Source organism: Dendrobates tinctorius, unplaced genomic scaffold (assembly GCF_039654945.1).
Source record: "Dendrobates tinctorius isolate UK_male_01 unplaced genomic scaffold, ASM3965494v1 ptg000011l, whole genome shotgun sequence".
Lineage (NCBI taxonomy): Eukaryota > Metazoa > Chordata > Amphibia > Anura > Dendrobatidae > Dendrobates > Dendrobates tinctorius.
In genome coordinates, this window is record NW_027361679.1 from 35,425,619 (window position 1) to 35,443,736 (window position 18,118).

An 18,118-nucleotide genomic window follows, 5' to 3' on the forward strand; every position below is an offset into this window, starting at 1 on the left:
CTGTAAAGCATGGTGGTGGAAACATCATGCTTTGGGGCTGTTTCTCTGCAAAGGGGCCAGGACGACTGATCCGGGTACATGAAAGAATGAATGGGGCCATGTATCGTGAGATTTTGAGTGCAAACCTCCTTCCATCAGCAAGGGCATTGAAGATGAAACGTGGCTGGGTCATTCAACATGACAATGATCCAAAGCACACCGCCAGGGCAACGAAGGAGTGGCTTCGTAAGAAGCATTTCAAGGTCCTGGAGTGGCCTAGCCAGTCTCCAGATCTCAACCCTATAGAAAACCTTTGGAGGGAGTTGAAAGTCCGTGTTGCCAAGCGAAAAGCCAAAAACATCACTGCTCTAGAGGAGATCTGCATGGAGGAATGGGCCAACATACCAACAACAGTGTGTGGCAACCTTGTGAAGACTTACAGAAAACGTTTGACCTCTGTCATTGCCAACAAAGGATATATCACAAAGTATTGAGATGAAAATTTTGTTTCTGACCAAATACTTATTTTCCACCATAATATGCAAATAAAATGAAAAAAAAAACAGACAATGTGATTTTCTGGATTTTTTTTTCTCAGTTTGTCTCCCATAGTTGAGGTCTACCTATGATGTAAATTACAGATGCCTCTCATCTTTTTAAGTGGTGGAACTTGCACTATTGCTGACTGACTAAATACTTTTTTTCCCCACTGTAATTAAACTTTTAAAAAATATAATGTATCAGAATAACACATGCAGTATAGAAATAGTAAATATAACAAGAATAAAATCTATAAAGCACCAAACAAATATGAAAATATCTATAATCGTTTATAAATTAAATATACGAAGATATATATTTTATAGCATCTTCTCTAGTAATGTAATGTACAGTGATTTATCTTATTGCGTGAATTATTCTCTAATTATGTATAATAATAATAATAATAATGTAAAGCACTATTCCATAATTAGTATCTAGTATCATCGCTTGTTATGTATAGCACTATCCCTTACATAGGACATATTCTTATTTTTATTATTTAAAGAGCCTTGTCTTTATTTCATAGCCTCCTCTCTTGTTAGACAGTTAGATATAAAATAAAATGACGGCTGATAGGATATGGTAAATCTTATTTTCTAGTGGAGGAGGCTGATGAACTGATGTTCTGGTCAGATGCTGTGCCAGCTCCATCAGCAGTCATTTTATTTGTATATAACATTTGTATATAATAAAGAAAAGGAGCTGTGAATAACAAAAATAACAAGAGAATTTGCTATGAAAAGGGACGGTGCTATACATTAAAAATTATACTATGAAATAATGAGATGGTGCTATACAAAGTGAGAAAGGAAATTATGTAGTAAGGGATGACTCTATACATAAGAAGAAAGTACATTATAGATTAAGGAATGGTGCTATACATAACAAGTACACTATATACAAAGGAATAATGCCATACATAATAAAAGAGTACACTATATACTAGGAGTCGGTGCTATACGTAATAAGAAAGGAAAGGAAACTATGTAATAAGTGATGACTCTATACATAACATGAAAGTACACTATAGACTAAGGGATGGAGCAATACAGAACAAATAGTGATGAGCAAACATGCTTGGATATCGTGTTACCCAAGCATGCTTGGGTGATATCCGAGTGTCTCAGGCGTGCTCAAGTAAGATGTTCAAGTCCCCATGGCTGCATGATTCACGGCTATTAGACAGCTGCAACACATGCGGAAATTGCCTGTTTGTTAGGGAATCCCCGCTTGTGTAGTGCGTCAATCGTGCAGCCGCGGGGACTTGAACATCTTACTCGAGCACGCCTGAGATACTCGAAAAACACCCGGGCATGCTTGGATAATACAATATCTGAGCACGTTCGCTCATCACTAGTACACTATATAAAAAAGGGACAACGCTATACCTAACAAGAGAATACACTATATACTGTGCTTTACATAAGGGGCTAAATTCACACATCTGCCTGATATTTTCTGTGACAGCACATAGACATATTGAGTTTGTCCTATTCTGATACTCAAAATCAGATCAGAATAGGACATGCCTTGAATCTTAAAAAAGGTTGCAAGAGAGACAACATGATCCACAGTGGCAAAAAGTATCTTCTACTTTGTTAGTATACAGGCAGACAGCAAAGTTTCCTTGAGTCTTACATATCTCCTTCTAAGATCTGTGATTTTCAAGAATGTGTCAATGGATCTATGAAATTGAGGCAGCACAAATGTGTGAATGTTGCCCAGCAAAGGTTGTTTTACAAACAAGAGTATTACTGTAAGTCAAACAATATGGATACAGAATAAACATTTATAAACATTGATTTACCAGATATGTTTCCTCTGATTGGTGTGATTCTCTTTTGGTTCTTTATCCGGTCAAACTTCCATGTCGATATCTTCCAGGTATTACTTGTCTTGCCATACTGATCACCACAGACCTGAACAAAACAAATAACAAATAAAGTTGTAGAAGAATTGGCCAATTTATGCGAAAAGCATCCTCAATTTTTCCTATTTTCTAGTAATGTAATTCATAGTTCTTATACTTCATGTTTGCATGCTATAGCACTACAGAGTGCAACTTTATTTGTTAGTTGTATATGGAGATGGCTACTCTTAGTAGTACATGCCTGTTTTCTGCTTGGAAGTGACGGTCAGTATTTTGTTCTGAATATATTAAGGTCACATATAGATTTGCCTCCTTGAATACAAATATGTACACCACCATTAATATACAATTAGCCACGCACCATTCAAAATATAAAGTGATAAGCTAACGCTGTGCTCCCAATTAACTACAATTTCCAACTTTCAATAAATATAATTTATCACTTTTTACCATTTACCCTTTGTGTCTCCCCTATTAATATGCGATCTCCTGCTGTAATGTCAGTACTGTCTTTTGCTTCCTCCCCTGCCCAGGAGCTATGGTATGTTCTGTACACGGTGTGAGGCAGCGCTGTCATTTACTTGGGGAATTCTCGCTTGCCAGCAAACAAAACACATCCGGCACGGGTTTTCCATCAAACAAAGCAGTCCATGCCATTTATCATGCAGCATAAACCGATAGAAGCAATCAACAAAACTTCACATAAACAGCAGAGCGTCCGTTATAGCTCCCTCTGTAAACCCAGTGTTCACACAGATTGCTCAATGTCCAGCATACAGGCTCTCTTAAGCCCCCGTTACACATAGCGATATCGCTAGCAATATTGCTGTAACGTCACTGGTTTTTGTGACGTTATAGCGATATTGCTAGCGATATTGCTATGTCTGATACTTACCTCCGACCGCTCCCCCGCTGGTTATCGCTGACCACACGAGAAGGTCCTGGATCATTTCTCGTCGGGCGCTTCCTGCTGGGTTTCCGGTGGCGACGACGAGCGACGCGTGGACGCGGGCGGGAGGACATCACGATCGCCGCGTCTGACAGGTAAGTAGCGACCACTGCTATGTCGCTGGTGAGATCTGCCTGTGTGGCAGCTCACTAGCGACCACTTAGCGATGCACCAGCGATCCATATCCTTGTCGGGATCGCTGATGCATCGCTAATTGTAACGGTACCCTTAGCCTCATTTATCTCACCCACGTCAGGGTCTCCACATGGTTCCGTCACTCATGCTGCAGACCTCCATATCATTCCAGGAAACTTTCAGGCTCTGGCAGCCATTACACACAGCCACACACAGGCTGTTAGCCAGGAGACAATCCTGTGCACGCGACCTTCCGCTCTGGACCAACCAGGTCCCTGCATTCACCACATGTGACCAACACTGGCCACATTATATGGTCTATAGCCACGCCCACCGGGTCACGTGACTACGACCTCATCACAGGTCCTTCACACACTCACATAGCCTTTTACTACAGGCGTTTTCAGACACACCCCTGGGTGGGTTTGTAGGTAACCGGCCCACCCAACTATCGAATTACCTGGAGACTTCTCCCTCATACATTGAAACAACCCCTCAGCAATATCATTGCTGATCAATACGCATAACTAAGTCTCCATCTCAAAGCCACCCACTTTGAGAAACATAATGGCCATTCAACATTCTGCCATTCATCCTTTCTCGTGGGACCTCCACACAGCGCCCCCTAGCGGACACAGTGGTTACTACAGCACAACGGTCAGACACAAACAATTTTAAATAGAACCCCTTTAAATAGAAATTCCTCCTGACATGCTGTGCACTGGCTGTTTAGTGATGGGGTACACAGGTCAAACAAGAGATGACATGAGAGGAGAAGACAGCAGATGGGGGAGAGAGAAAGCACACAGGGGCAGTGGCGGATTATAATGAGGTCAATTTGGGCAGTTGCCCCGGGCCCAGTGGGGTTAAGGGGCCCACAGCCCAGGCCAGTAAATTGCCCCATTATAATCCGCCACCGCGCAGGGCCGGATTATAGGCAGGGCAGGCGGGGCTTCAGCCCCGGGGCCCCCACCACAAGAGCTTCTAAGGGGGCCCCCACCACATTCCTGCTGGCTGCTGCAATGGCACTCCATCTTCTCCCCACCTAAAAGTGAGTGACCGTGGGGGCGGCATTATGTGCTCTGCTACCAGCAGCATCTACAAGTAGCGTGAACGCTGATGCTGCTGGTAGCGTGCAAAGGCTTGTGATGAGATCACAGGAGGTAAGGTATCAGGGCCCCCGATCATGTGACCCCTGTCTCCTCCCCTCCTGTGACCTCATCACAGGTCCTGTGCGCACAGCACAGAGCACTGAGAGCAGCCATGTATGTGGAGTGCGGCTCTGCGGGTGGAGGTCGGTGCTGGAGGCTCCATTATTCTCTATGTGGAGTGCGGCTCTGCGGGTGGAGGTCGGTGCTGGAGGCTCCATTATTCTCTATGTGGAGTGGGGCTCTGTGGGTGGAGGTCGGTGCTGGAGGCTCCATTATTCTCTATGTGGAGTGCGGCTCTGCGGGTGGAGGTCGGTGCTGGAGGCTCCATTATTCTCTATGTGGAGTGCGGCTCTGTGGGTGGAGGTCGGCGCTGGAGGCCCCATTATTCTCTATGTGGAGTGGGGCTCTGTGGGTGGAGGTCGGTGCTGGAGGCCCCATTATTCTCTATGTGGAGTGGGGCTCTGCGGGTGGAGGTCGGTGCTGGAGGCTCCATTATTCTCTATGTGGAGTGGGGCTCTGTGGGTGGAGGTCGGTGCTAGAGGCCCCATTATTCTCTATGTGGAGTGTGGCTCTGCGGGTGGAGGTCGGTGCTGGAGGCTCCATTATTCTCTATGTGTAGTGCGGCTCTGCGGGTGGAGGTCGGTGCTGGAGGCTCCATTATTCTCTATGTGGAGTGCGGCTCTGCGGGTGGAGGTCAGTGCTGGAGGCTCCATTATTCTCTATGTGTAGTGCGGCTCTGCGGGTGGAGGTCGGTGCTGGAGGCTCCATTCTCTATGTGGAGTGCGGCTCTGCGGGTGGAGGTCGGTGCTGGAGGCTCCATTATTCTCTATGTGGAGTGCGGCTCTGCGGGTGGAGGTCGGTGCTGGAGGCTCCATTATTATCTATGTGGAGTGCGGCTCTGCGGGTGGAGGTCTGTGCTGGAGGCTCCATTATTCTCTATGTGGAGTGCGGCTCTGCGGGTGGAGGTTGGTGCTGGAGGCTCCATTATTCTCTATGTGGAGTGCGGCTCTGCGGGTGGAGGTCGGTGCTGGAGGCCCCATTATTCTCTATGTGGAGTGCGGCTCTGCGGGTGGAGGTCAGTGCTGGAGGCTCCATTATTCTCTATGTGGAGTGCGGCTCTGCGGGTGGAGGTCGGTGCTGGAGGCCCCATTATTCTCTATGTGGAGTGCGGCTCTGCGGGTGGAGGTCGGTGCTGGAGGCCCCATTATTCTCTATGTGGAGTGCGGCTCTGCGGGTGGAGGTCGGTGCTGGAGGCTCCATTATTCTCTATGTGGAGTGCGGCTCTGCGGGTGGAGGTCAGTGCTGGAGGCTCCATTATTCTTTATGTGGAGTGCGGCTCTGCGGGTGGAGGTAGGTGCTGGAGGCTCCATTATTCTCTATGTGGAGTGCGGCTCTGCGGGTGGAGGTAGGTGCTGGAGGCCCCATTATTCTCTATGTGGAGTGCGGCTCTGCGGGTGGAGGTCAGTGCTGGAGGCTCCATTATTCTCTATGTGTAGTGCGGCTCTGTGGGTGGAGGTCGGTGCTGGAGGCTCCATTATTCTCTATGTGGAGTGCGGCTCTGCGGGTGGAGGCTCCATTATTCTCTATGTGGAGTGCGGCTCTGCGGGTGGAGGTCGGTGCTGGAGGCTCCATTATTATCTATGTGGAGTGCGGCTCTGCAGGTGGAGGTCTGTGCTGGAGGCTCCATTATTCGCTATGTGGAGTGCGGCTCTGCGGGTGGAGGTTGGTGCTGGAGGCTCCATTATTCTCTATGTGGAGTGCGGCTCTGCGGGTGGAGGTCGGTGCTGGAGGCTCCATTATTCTCTATGTGGAGTGGGGCTCTGCAGGTGGAGGTCGGTGCTGGAGGCTCCATTATTCTCTATGTGGAGTGCGGCTCTGCGGGTGGAGGTCGGTGCTGGAGGCCCCATTATTCTCTATGTAGAGTGTGGCTCTGCGGGTGGAGGTCGGTGCTGGAGGCCCCATTATTATCTATGTAGAGTGTGGCTCTACGATTCGTGACCCCCGTCACGTGACGAGGGGGGCCCACAGAGTCTGAACTGCCCCGGGCCCTGGCTACCCTTAATCCACCCCTGCACAGGGGTGAGACAGACAGAACACGGGGGGGGGGGGGAGACAGCTCAAACAGGGCAGCACATGAGGCGAGAACACAGCACAGGAAGGAGAGAGACAGCAGACAAGGGGTAGAGCACATGGGGCAGACAGGTCAAAGAAGAGAGCACAGACGGGAGAAGTCAGCACATGGGGAAAGAGAGAGTGGATAGATGGGTGAGGACATGGGGGAGAGATTCTCAAGGCTGCAAAGCCTGCCCCCATCGTAACATTACAGCCTTCCCGATGAGATAGTATAGTTCATTATAAGTCCCTGATAGTGTTCTCACCTACCTCCCAATTAATTATAAGTCCCTGTAGCGCATTATCTCCCAGCCACTAATTCAATAAGTCCATGATAGCATCCTCCACATCTCCCAATTCATTTTAGATACCTGATAGTGTCCAACACTATTACTCAATTCATAATTCTCTGATAGGGTCCTCACACACATCAGAGTTTATTTTAAGTCCTTCAATAGCATTCTCTCCCAATTCATTATAAGTCCCTCTATATCATCCTTTCCCACCCCTCAATTAATTATAAAGCATCCTATCCTCCTTTTCATTGTGCCCTCCACATTGTGATAAAAGTAAAAATAATCACTTACCTCTCTACACAATTCCCCACAGCATCGCTTCGTTCCTTTTTCAGCCAATTACTTTTTAAATGATGCAGGCGGTGTGCTGACCACAACACGCTGTGGATGCCTGCTTCATAGAGAAAGTGCTGGGCAGTAAGTTGAGGATGCTTTCATACAGCTACGCTGCCACCTTCTACTGTAAACAACGGAGCTGCAGGAATACTTCCTACCTGGCATGGCGCTAATTATAAGGGCAATCTGGGACCCCGAGAACTTGGCATTGTCCTCATGATCAGATGTCCCTAAACGGGCACCTCCCCACCTCTCGGCCTGGTGTAGCTGCATCGGCGCGGCAGTGTTACCGCCCTTGCGATAGTAACAATAATGATACAATGAATTGGTAAACCCTAAGATAGATAAATGGATAGGTGGTATATTGGTAATTAATACAGTTTTTTGTCAAAATTTACCCATAAAAACTCCTCCTCTTGCTGTGCCACCAGCCTTGACACCTTTTTCTATGGTGCCTTACCATGATAAATGCTTAATTCACGTGGTGCTTTGTTTAACTGGCACCTAATTTACATTTAATCTGCTTGTTTGCCATGTATGTACATCCCCTTCTGCTGCAAATTATTCTATTTCTTTGCACCATACACCATGTTCCAAATTATTATCCAACTGATATTTTTCTCTGATTTTCCTAAATGGTCAGTGCAAATGACAGTCAGTCTAATAAACATCATCATCCGTTAGAGAATACTTCGAATTTTATTGAAAAAACCTCCCAATGATAACAGTATAATCTCCAAAATGAATAAAAACTCAAAATGCACTGTTCCAAATTATTAGGCACAGTAGAATTTCTAAACATTTGATATGTTTTAAAGAACTGAAAATGCTCATTTGTGGAATTTGCAGCAATAGGAGATCACATTCACTGAACAAAAAAGCTATTTAAAGGGAATCTGTCACCCCATTTTTGCTGTATGAGCTGCAGACACCGCCATCAGGGGATTATCTACAGCATTCTGTAGTGTTGTAGATAAGCCCCCGATGAAACCTGAAAGATAAGAAAAACACGTTAGATTATATAGGTCTGGCACCTCCCATCTTCATATGATGATGTCTTTCTCATTGCTTCCCCCTTGGCTCCTGCGCAGGCGTACTTTATCTGCCCTATTGAGGGCAGAGTAGAGTACTCCAGTGCGCAGGCGCCGGACCTCTGACCTTTCCCGGCGCCTGAGCACTGCAGTACTTTACTCTGCCCTCAACAGGGCAGACAAAGTACGCCTGCGCAGGAGCGCAGCATGAAGCAAGGAGGAGGACGTCATCTCTGGAAGATGGGAGACGCCAGACCGGACGGCGACACCCATCGGACCGGACCGAACGCCACGGTGAGTATAAGCTCTTTTTTTCTAATCTTTCAATTTACATCAGGGGCTTATCTACAGCATTCTGTAATGCTGTAGATAAGCCCCTGATGGCTGTGGCCGCAGCTTATAGGCCAAAAATGGGGTGACAGATTCCCTTTAACTCCAAAACATCCTAACAGGCCAAGTTACATATTAACATAGGAACCCTTCTTTGATGTCACCTTCACAATTCTTGCATCCATTGAACTTGTGAGTTTTTGGAGAGTTTCTGCTTGTATTTCTTTGCAGAAGGAAGGTTTCTGCCAGACAAGTTCATTGGATTAAGAGAGCAGCTGCTAAAAAGCCATTACAAACCAGCAAGCAGATATTTGAAGCTGCTGGTGCCCCTGGAGTCCCTCGAACCTCAAGGTGTAGGATCCTTCAAAGGCTTGCTGTGGTGCATAAATCTACTATCCGGCCACCCCTAAACAGTGCTCACAAGCAGAAACGGTTGCAGTGGGCCCAGACATACATGAAGACTAATTTTCAAACAGTTTTGTTTACTGATGAGTGTCGAGCAACCCTGGATGGTCCAGATGGATGGAGTAGTGGATGGTTGGTGGATGGCCACCATGTCCCAACAAGGCTGCGACGTCATCAAGCAGGAGTCATGTTTGGGGCCGGAATCATGTGGAAACAGCTGGTAGGGCCCTTTAAGGTTCCTGAAGGTGTGAAAATGACCTCTGCAAAGTATATAGAGTTTCTGACTGACAACTTTCTTCCATGGTATAAAAAGCAGAAACGTGCCTTCAGGAGCAAAATCATCTTCATGCATGACAATGCACCATCTCATGCTGCAAAGAATACCTCCAAGTCATTGGCTGCTATGGGCATAAAAGGAGATAAACTCATGGTGTGGCCACCATCTTCCCCTGACGTCAACCCTGTAGAGAACCTTTGGAGTATCATCAAGCAAAAGATCTATGAGGGTGGGAGGCAGTTCACATTAAAACAGCAGCACCGGCCGCCGCTGTCCGACTTCAGCCCGCAGCTGCGGCCTGCCTGCCGCGGCCGCTGCTGCCCGACTCCAGCCTGCGGCTGCAGCTTACATGTCCAGGGCCCCAGCCACCGCCATCCCGCCTCCTCCGGGAAACACAATGCAGAGGAACTCTTCAGGGGCCTGATGTGCCCTCACTCCAAGCTTACGTCAACTCCTTGTCGGTTGGGCCCAGCGGCTGAGACGCCGAATAGACACCGACCACCACTCTGCCGGATGTCAGAGGAGAATAAGTGAAAAATGAGGATGAATGAACTCATGGAGATCAACATCCAACACTGCGGAGACACCATCACATGTTTCTCAACGCAGTGATTCCAGAGCAAAGCCCCCATCCCTTATGGGAAATATGTAAAATATGCAAAACACAAGCCGCGGAGACACCATCACATGTTTCTCAACGCAAGCAATGACTAGCCAGGTCTTTCCCCGGGAAGGAACAACCACGGGAAGGGCAGTCTCCAATGAAGTAGACCACCTATGCCAAAACATGGTATCCATCCACAGACAGCTGTTTCAGGGTATTGCCCCTCATCAGTGTGGAGTAGGAAACTGGCCAGTAGGAGCAATGCATAGTAGAAGAGTAGAAGACTGTGAAAAATGAGGATGAATAAACTCATGGAGATCAACATCTAACACTGCGGAGACACCATCACATGTTTCTCAACATAGTGATTCTAGAGCAAAGCCCCCATCCCTTATGGGAAATATGTAAAATATGCAAAACACAAGCCGCGGAGACACCATCACATGTTTCTCAACGCAAGCAATGACTAGCCAGGTCTTTCCCCGGGAAGGAACAACCATGGGAAGGGCAGTCTCCAGTTTTGCAGAGGAGGATAAGTGATACCTTGTAGTTGAAGAATATTCAGAATTGAGAGTCCTCAGTGGTTGATACGGTACAAAGATATACATCTTTCCTGTATCACCTTGTAGTTGATCAATCGTAGTTCTTGGACCCGTCGTCAGCCATACCGCGGCCTCATATTTACCGGTTCTGACCTGGTAGGTATCGTGTTACCTGTGTTTTAATCCCTGCGAGGATAACTGTTGTTAGCTTGCTAGTTACTCGAGATAGCCCCTATATACAGTGGGGAAAAAAAGTATTTAGTCAGTCAGCAATAGTGCAAGTTCCACCACTTAAAAAGATGAGAGGCGTCTGTAATTTACATCATAGGTAGACCTCAACTATGGGAGACTAACTGAGAAAAAAAAATCCAGAAAATCACATTGTCTGTTTTTTTTTCATTTTATTTGCATATTATGGTGGAAAATAAGTATTTGGTCAGAAACAAGCAATCAAGATTTCTCGCTCTCACAGACCTGTAACTTCTTCTTTAAGAGTCTCCTCTTTCCTCCACTCATTACCTGTAGTAATGGCACCTGTTTAAACTTGTTATCAGTATAAAAAGACACCTGTGCACACCCTCAAACGTCTGACTCCAAACTCCACTATGGTGAAGACCAAAGAGCTGTCAAAGGACACCAGAAACAAAATTATAGCCCTGCACCAGGCTGGGAAGACTGAATCTGCAATAGCCAACCAGCTTGGAGTGAAGAAATCAACTGTGGGAGCAATAATTAGAAAATGGAAGACATACAAGACCACTGATAATCTCCCTCGATCTGGTGCTCCACGCAAAATCCCACCCCTTGGGGTCAGAATGATCACAAGAACGGTGAGCAAAAATCCCAGAACCACGCGGGGGGACCTAGTGAATGAACTGCAGAGAGCTGGGACCAATGTAACAAGGCCTACCATAAGTAACACACTACGCCACCATGGACTCAGATCCTGCAGTGCCAGACGTGTCCCACTGCTTAAGCCTGTACATGTCCGGGCCCGTCTGAATTTTGCTAGAGAGCATTTGGATGATCCAGAGGAGTTTTGAGAGAATGTCTTATGGTCTGATGAAACCAAACTGGAACTGTTTGGTAGAAACACAACTTGTCGTGTTTGGAGGAAAAAGAATACTGAGTTGCATCCATCAAACACCATACCTACTGTAAAGCATGGTGGTGGAAACATCATGCTTTGGGGCTGTTTCTCTGCAAAGGGGCCAGGACGACTGATCCGGGTACATGAAAGAATGAATGGGGCCATGTATCGTGAGATTTTGAGTGCAAACCTCCTTCCATCAGCAAGGGCATTGAAGATGAAACGTGGCTGGGTCTTTCAACATGACAATGATCCAAAGCACACCGCCAGGGCAACGAAGGAGTGGCTTCGTAAGAAGCATTTCAAAGTCCTGGAGTGGCCTAGCCAGTCTCCAGATCTCAACCCTATAGAAAACCTTTGGAGGGAGTTGAAAGTCCGTGTTGCCAAGCGAAAAGCCAAAAACATCACTGCTCTAGAGGAGATCTGCATGGAGGAATGGGCCAACATACCAACAACAGTGTGTGGCAACCTTGTGAAGACTTACAGAAAACGTTTGACCTCTGTCATTGCCAACAAAGGATATATCACAAAGTATTGAGATGAAATTTTGTTTCTGACCAAATACTTATTTTCCACCATAATATGCAAATAAAATGAAAAAAAAACAGACAATGTGATTTTCTGGATTTTTTTTTCTCAGTTTGTCTCCCATAGTTGAGGTCTACCTATGATGTAAATTACAGACGCCTCTCATCTTTTTAAGTGGTGGAACTTGCACTATTGCTGACTGACTAAATACTTTTTTCCCCACTGTATATATATAAAGGTTGCATTCTAAGCTCAGTCCGGCTCCCGTCTCGTTACTGCATCTCGCATACCTACGATAACTACACATGGTGTATGTACCTCACCTTCCAATACGTTGCCAACATTTTTTCTGCGTATCACATTTTAATATACGTTCCTTTTAATTCATACTTAATAGAAGATTGTACATTTTTTATTTTTCTTACTTTGGCGTTGTTCCTAGGATTTATAATAGACAACAGCAATCTGAGCCATATCACTGGGCAGCATGGTGGCTCTGTGGTTAGCACAGTAGCCTTGCAATGCTGGAATCTTGGATTCAAATCACATCAAGGACAATATCTGCAAGGAGTTTTCACCCACACTCTAAAAGACATACTGGTAGAGAAATTTGATTGTGAGCGCTGCAGGGGCCAGAGATAATGATGTCTGCAAATCACCGTGGAATCAATGATATTATATAAGCCAGTACAATAAATATATAATAAACATCAGTTAGCAGGCATTCACGGAACAATGAGCTCAGGAGGCATGGGAGGATGTGGCTCAAAAGTACCGAAACAAGCAAGTGATAAGAAACTACTGATTTATGGAACATTTGTAAAAATTATAATGATCATTTAAAGTCAATACTGAAATATATATAAAAAATCTGTTACATACATTAAGTGATGTTCTATGCCAGTCTTTGAATAAAGTGCTGGAATAATGAATTTGCACATCTTTCAACTGACGTGCACGACCGCCAGAATTATGATGAATTCAAGATCTGCCAACTTTTTAAAAAGTGGTCAGACCTGCCTGGATCCAGTGTAAAAATTTCAAATTGTCTGAAAATTTCATGGAATATCAAACAGTTTTACATCAGCATTCTGAAAAAAATGCTTGATGAACCCAAGCCAAAAGTTTTAGATGTGTTCTTGAGGTTGGCAGCATTTTTTTCATTTAAATGAAAAGAAAGCTATGGATATGATGTTTTCTTTTATGGTGATAGCACATCTGCGGGATATGAAAACAATATATTCACAATATAACACAAAATAAATAGCCACCAAAAATGCTTGAAAATAGCCAGTAAAAAAACACACACAAAATATTGTAAGTAAATAATCTCTAATTGTAGCTCCTGACTCTGCTTATTCAAATTCTTCCCCCAGTTTAAGCTTAAAATAGCACTTTTTGTAATTCTCTCTGTTATCTACCCTGGTAGCCATAGTAGCTATCTGCACAGTGCATTATTAAAATACTTACACTGTCTTATCCCATTCCCAGCCCCGTTTTGATCATCTTCTGCACCACGTGACCACAGTCCAAACTTGCTAGCTCATGCAAATTCTTCTGTGTGGAACAGAAGTTACTTTCTCAGTGTCTTGATGTGAGCCAAGAAAAGTCTGCGTAAGCTGACTAGTCAGAACAGAGGATTGGAGTAGCAATGGAAACATTGAGAAAGCAGTAATCGGTAATCATTTTAATACATGCACTCAAGGGCACATATAAAAAAATCAGTGGGTCCAATAGCAAAAGTCAAAATTCCCGGCCCCCACTTCCTCTCCCCAAAAATATTAAAATTAAAATTTTTAGTGGAGTTAAAGAAGAATATATGTCATAATTTTGCAGACCTTCAAGGTCATTTTGCGCCAATTGAAGCCCCTTCGTGTGGGAACTAAATAAATAGCATTTTCATAGCCCCCATGAAATATGATGCCAACAAAAGTGCCCCCCAAACAAACTATGACAGCCCCACAGTGAATTTCTCCACATGCAAAGTATAATGACCACACAGTACCCTCAGAAAAGTATGATGCCCCCACAGTGACCCCCACATAGTATGTTCACCCCACAGTGACCCCAACACAGTAAGATGACCTCCAAGGTGATCCCAAAACAGTATGATAACCCCCCCGCAGTCCTTCACACACAGTATGATGTCCCCACACAGTATGATAGATGTTGATATAGCATAATGACCCTCCATACAGTATAATGGCCCTCCACTTAGTGCCCATTCAGTCCCTCCAATGGCACTCACACTGCCCTTCACACTGTATAATAGTCCCATACAACCTTCCACACAGTTTACTAGCCCCCCACATAGCCCTCCATTCAGTTTAACTGCCCTCCACATAGCCCTCGAAACAGTATAATGGCCCCTTCACAGCCCACCACACAGTATTATAACTCCAGTGAGTACCATGTAGTCATTGATTAAAAAAAACAACTCATGTCTCCCCATTCCCTCTCTGCTCCTGTCTCGGTACCCTGTGTTCCAAAGCTCCATTTGGTGGGCGCGTTTTAGTGATGTCACCGCACCCACTGCGCCGAGACATCAGGGCTCAGAAACACAGGAAGAATAATGGAGGGGAGAGCTGACGGATCCTTGTTCCATCATTGCCTCTAGGATAAAGCCGGGTGGGCGAGTCCGGGTCCCTCTGACTCACGGGCCCCATAATGACCACATGGTTTACTGCTATTAGAAGCACTCATAGAAGAGCTAGATATAAGGCTCTGTGCCCACGTTGCGTTTTTTGTAAGCGTTTCCGCAGCGTTTGTGCCGGCTCAGACGCTGCAGAAACGCTTAAAAGAAGCTTCAAATTAATTTGCATGCATTTTTGGCTTTTTGTGCCAATTCATGCGTTTTTAAATGCTCAGGAATCGCGTAGCGACTAAAAACGCAGCATGCTCATTAATTTCCGCATTGCTGAGCGTTTTTAGCCTTTTCCAATGTTCCCAGAAAACGCGCGGAAAAAAACACGTCAAAAAACGCACAAGAAATGCGCGGAAATAAAACACGCGTTTTCTGGGATGGAGATCAGTGTCCTGAGCATTTAAAAACGTTAACGTGGGCACATAGCCTAAAAAAAACTGACGAAAATAAAAAACAGGAACACTACTTTTAAAGGCACAAATATGACACAATACTGTGCGAAAGACCCAGAAGAAAGACATTGAAGTGCACAAGGGAAACTGCAGCAGAGGAGATTTTTGCAAAGAGTAAAACCTCAGCCAAGCATCATACCATTCTATAAGTCTTACAACTAACGGCATTATCCGTGTAGCAGCTCAAGTATAATATAATTGTAAAAGAAACAGAAATTCCACACAATTCCGAAAGACAAAAGCACTTTACCTACAGTATATTCAGGCGGCCATATTGCTAGAGAGGGAAATTGTACTCAGGATCTCCGGAAACCTAAATGCTTAGGGCTAGCAGGATGCAGCTTCTCACGTGTTAACCCTTGAAGAAGTTATACAGCCTTTATAAGGAGGAAGTGAAATCATCATCCATTATACATGACCTTACACACTTACATGAAGTAAATATATGAACAGTAAAGAGGGGCAAGAAGAGAGATGCCAGTTTTTTTCTGCTAATGTGAAGTTTTCCACAAACAGCATCAGAGGAAATGGTTAAGTATTTCAGTGGAGTCAGTCTACCATTACATAGCACAGTCATCCTAGAGTCAGCGCAGCTCTCACTGCCTGAGAATATCACATTTAAGATGAATTGAAATCATTGCAAAATAAAAAAATCATATATCTAAATGCAGAAAAATAGTCAAAATTGAGAGTCCTCAGTGGTTGATACCTTTTAAAGGGAATCTGTCACCCCTTTTTTGAGATATCATATAATGATATCATTCAATTGTGTGTCACTTAAGGATTCTCTTAGTACTTTTGCTTCCCTCTGACCCCGCACCTTTCATGCATAAATACCTTTTTTATATCGGTTCAGATGTATGTAAACTGCCACGGTCCGGTCCGATGGGCGGGGCTTATTCACTGCTCCCCCCCCTCCCTGTCTTGCTCTACGCATTTCTTCTTGCGTAGAGCAAGACAGGGAGGGGGAGCAGGTGAATAAGCCCCGCCCAGCGGACCGGACAGCGGCAGTTTACATACATCTGAACCGATATAAAAAAGGTATTTATGCATGAAAGGTGCAGGGTCAGGGGGAAGCAAAAGTACTAAGAGAATCCTTATGTGACACACAATTGAATGATATCATTATATGATATCTCAAAAAAGGGGTGACAGATTCCCTTTAATGTCTAACTGAAAAGATGGTGATAAATAGCAGTTTTCTGACTCTTCAGGTCTCTACATCAGGCAAGTTTAAAGTGAATATATCACAAAAAAATGTTTCAACAATTGAAAAAAGGTAAAGTATTAGGCCTCTTTCACACGTCAGTGTGTCTGGTACATGTTGTGACAGTTTTCACATGTACACACGTAGACCCATTCACGTGAATGGGTTTGTGCACATGTCAGTGTGTGTGTCCACGGGCTGCTTGTCCGTGGGAAAAACACCTTGACATGTCCATTTTTTACCGTCAGCGCGGGCTGCAAAACGTCCCACACACGTGTACTCGAATCACACACTGAGATGTCATCTGTGTGATATGTACCGGTCCCTGAGAAGCAGCGGTACAGTAAGCGCTGTTCCCCGCTGCTGGGTGTTGAAGACCGCTCTCATCTTTCTCCCCTGCTCTGCCGGCCATCAGCGAGAGCAGGGGAGAATGATGAGAGTTATATTCATGTGATAACAATGATAGCACTACCCCTGCTGCCACTAATATCAGTGACAGCGGGAGCGGCTGATGGGGGTATTCATCATCCGCCGACTGCGCTATAAATAATAGATAAATAAAAAATCCGGTGTGGGTTCCCCTGTATTTTCAGTAACCAGCCTGGCAAAATTGACAGCTGGGAGCTGCAATCCTCAGCTGTCAGCATTAGCAAGGCTGTTTAACAAGAATAGTGGGGTCCCCACGCTGTTTTTTTAAATTATTTAAATAAATTTTTTTTTTTTTTTAAAAAGCGTGCGGTCCCCCCCATTTTTGACAACCAGCCTTGCTAAAGTAGACAGCTGGGGGCTGGTATTCTCAGGTTGGTAAGGGGCCATTGATACAGGCCCCCCACACTAAAAATAGCAGCCCTGAGGTACCCGTGCGTGTGGTACTGATGCAGCACACGGTTGCCACATGTGTGCCGCAAGTATTACACACACATGAACAATGTTTTTTTTATGACAGTGTCCTCAATTACTGCAGGCAGTACCGATTCAGGCTTTTCTGCTAACTGAAGTGAAAATTGTAATGGTGCCCCTCCCTCACAGTGCAATCTATACAAGCAGTGAATAAACACAATTCCTCCATTTAATTTTTTTTCTATGTGACTGTTTATTGTTGTGTTATAACTTTTTGATGGGAGAAAAGACTGATTTACTTTCTGTTGGACGTTTATGAACTCAATAAACGCTCCTGTTTGCACAAGAAACTGTGTGTCTGTGTGAATGCTACCGACTGCCAAAGAGCTTATTCCTTATATTTAGTGTTTAAACTTTGGGCAGGAATCCTAAGGAGCAGAGGTGATCTATAGGTAAAAGTGTATGTCCTGGATGAAGGCAGCTACAGTAGTGCAAACATGGTCTAGAAACACAGAGGAGCTGATTAACCAGCTGGTCCAGGCTAATCTGCAGCAGCAATTGCAGTTACGTCAACAAAAGCACCAAAAACTAAGGGCCCCGTCACACATAGCAATCTCGCTAGCGAGATCGCTGCTGAGTCACAACTTTTGTGACACAACAGCGATCTCACCAGCGAGATCGCTGTGTGTGACAGCGATCAGTGACCGGCCCCCCTGCCGGTATCACTGATCGCTGTAGGAAACCGCTGGACATTTCTTTTGTCGCTGGTCTCCCGCTGGCCAGCACGCATCGCTGCG

At 45.2% G+C, this 18,118-nt stretch overlaps 1 protein-coding gene across 6 annotated transcripts in view; it reads right to left on the reverse strand.

Moving 5' to 3' along the window:
- ABCG2 (ATP binding cassette subfamily G member 2 (JR blood group)) overlaps positions 1-15,553 on the reverse strand; it is a 241,032-nt gene extending 225,479 nt beyond the window's left edge. For 4 of the 6 annotated variants that reach the window (XM_073590880.1, XM_073590855.1, XM_073590871.1 and 1 more), the window contains exons 1-2: positions 3,589-3,748; positions 2,330-2,441 (exon numbers count right to left, since the gene is read on the reverse strand). The gene's annotated coding sequence lies outside the window, so the exon portion shown is untranslated. Of the gene's footprint in view, positions 1-2,329; positions 2,442-3,588; positions 3,749-15,524 lie in introns of those variants that run through there. The other 2 variants (XM_073590863.1, XM_073590845.1) reach the window with 2 other exon arrangements.
- Between the last annotated feature and the right edge of the window lie 2,565 nt (positions 15,554-18,118).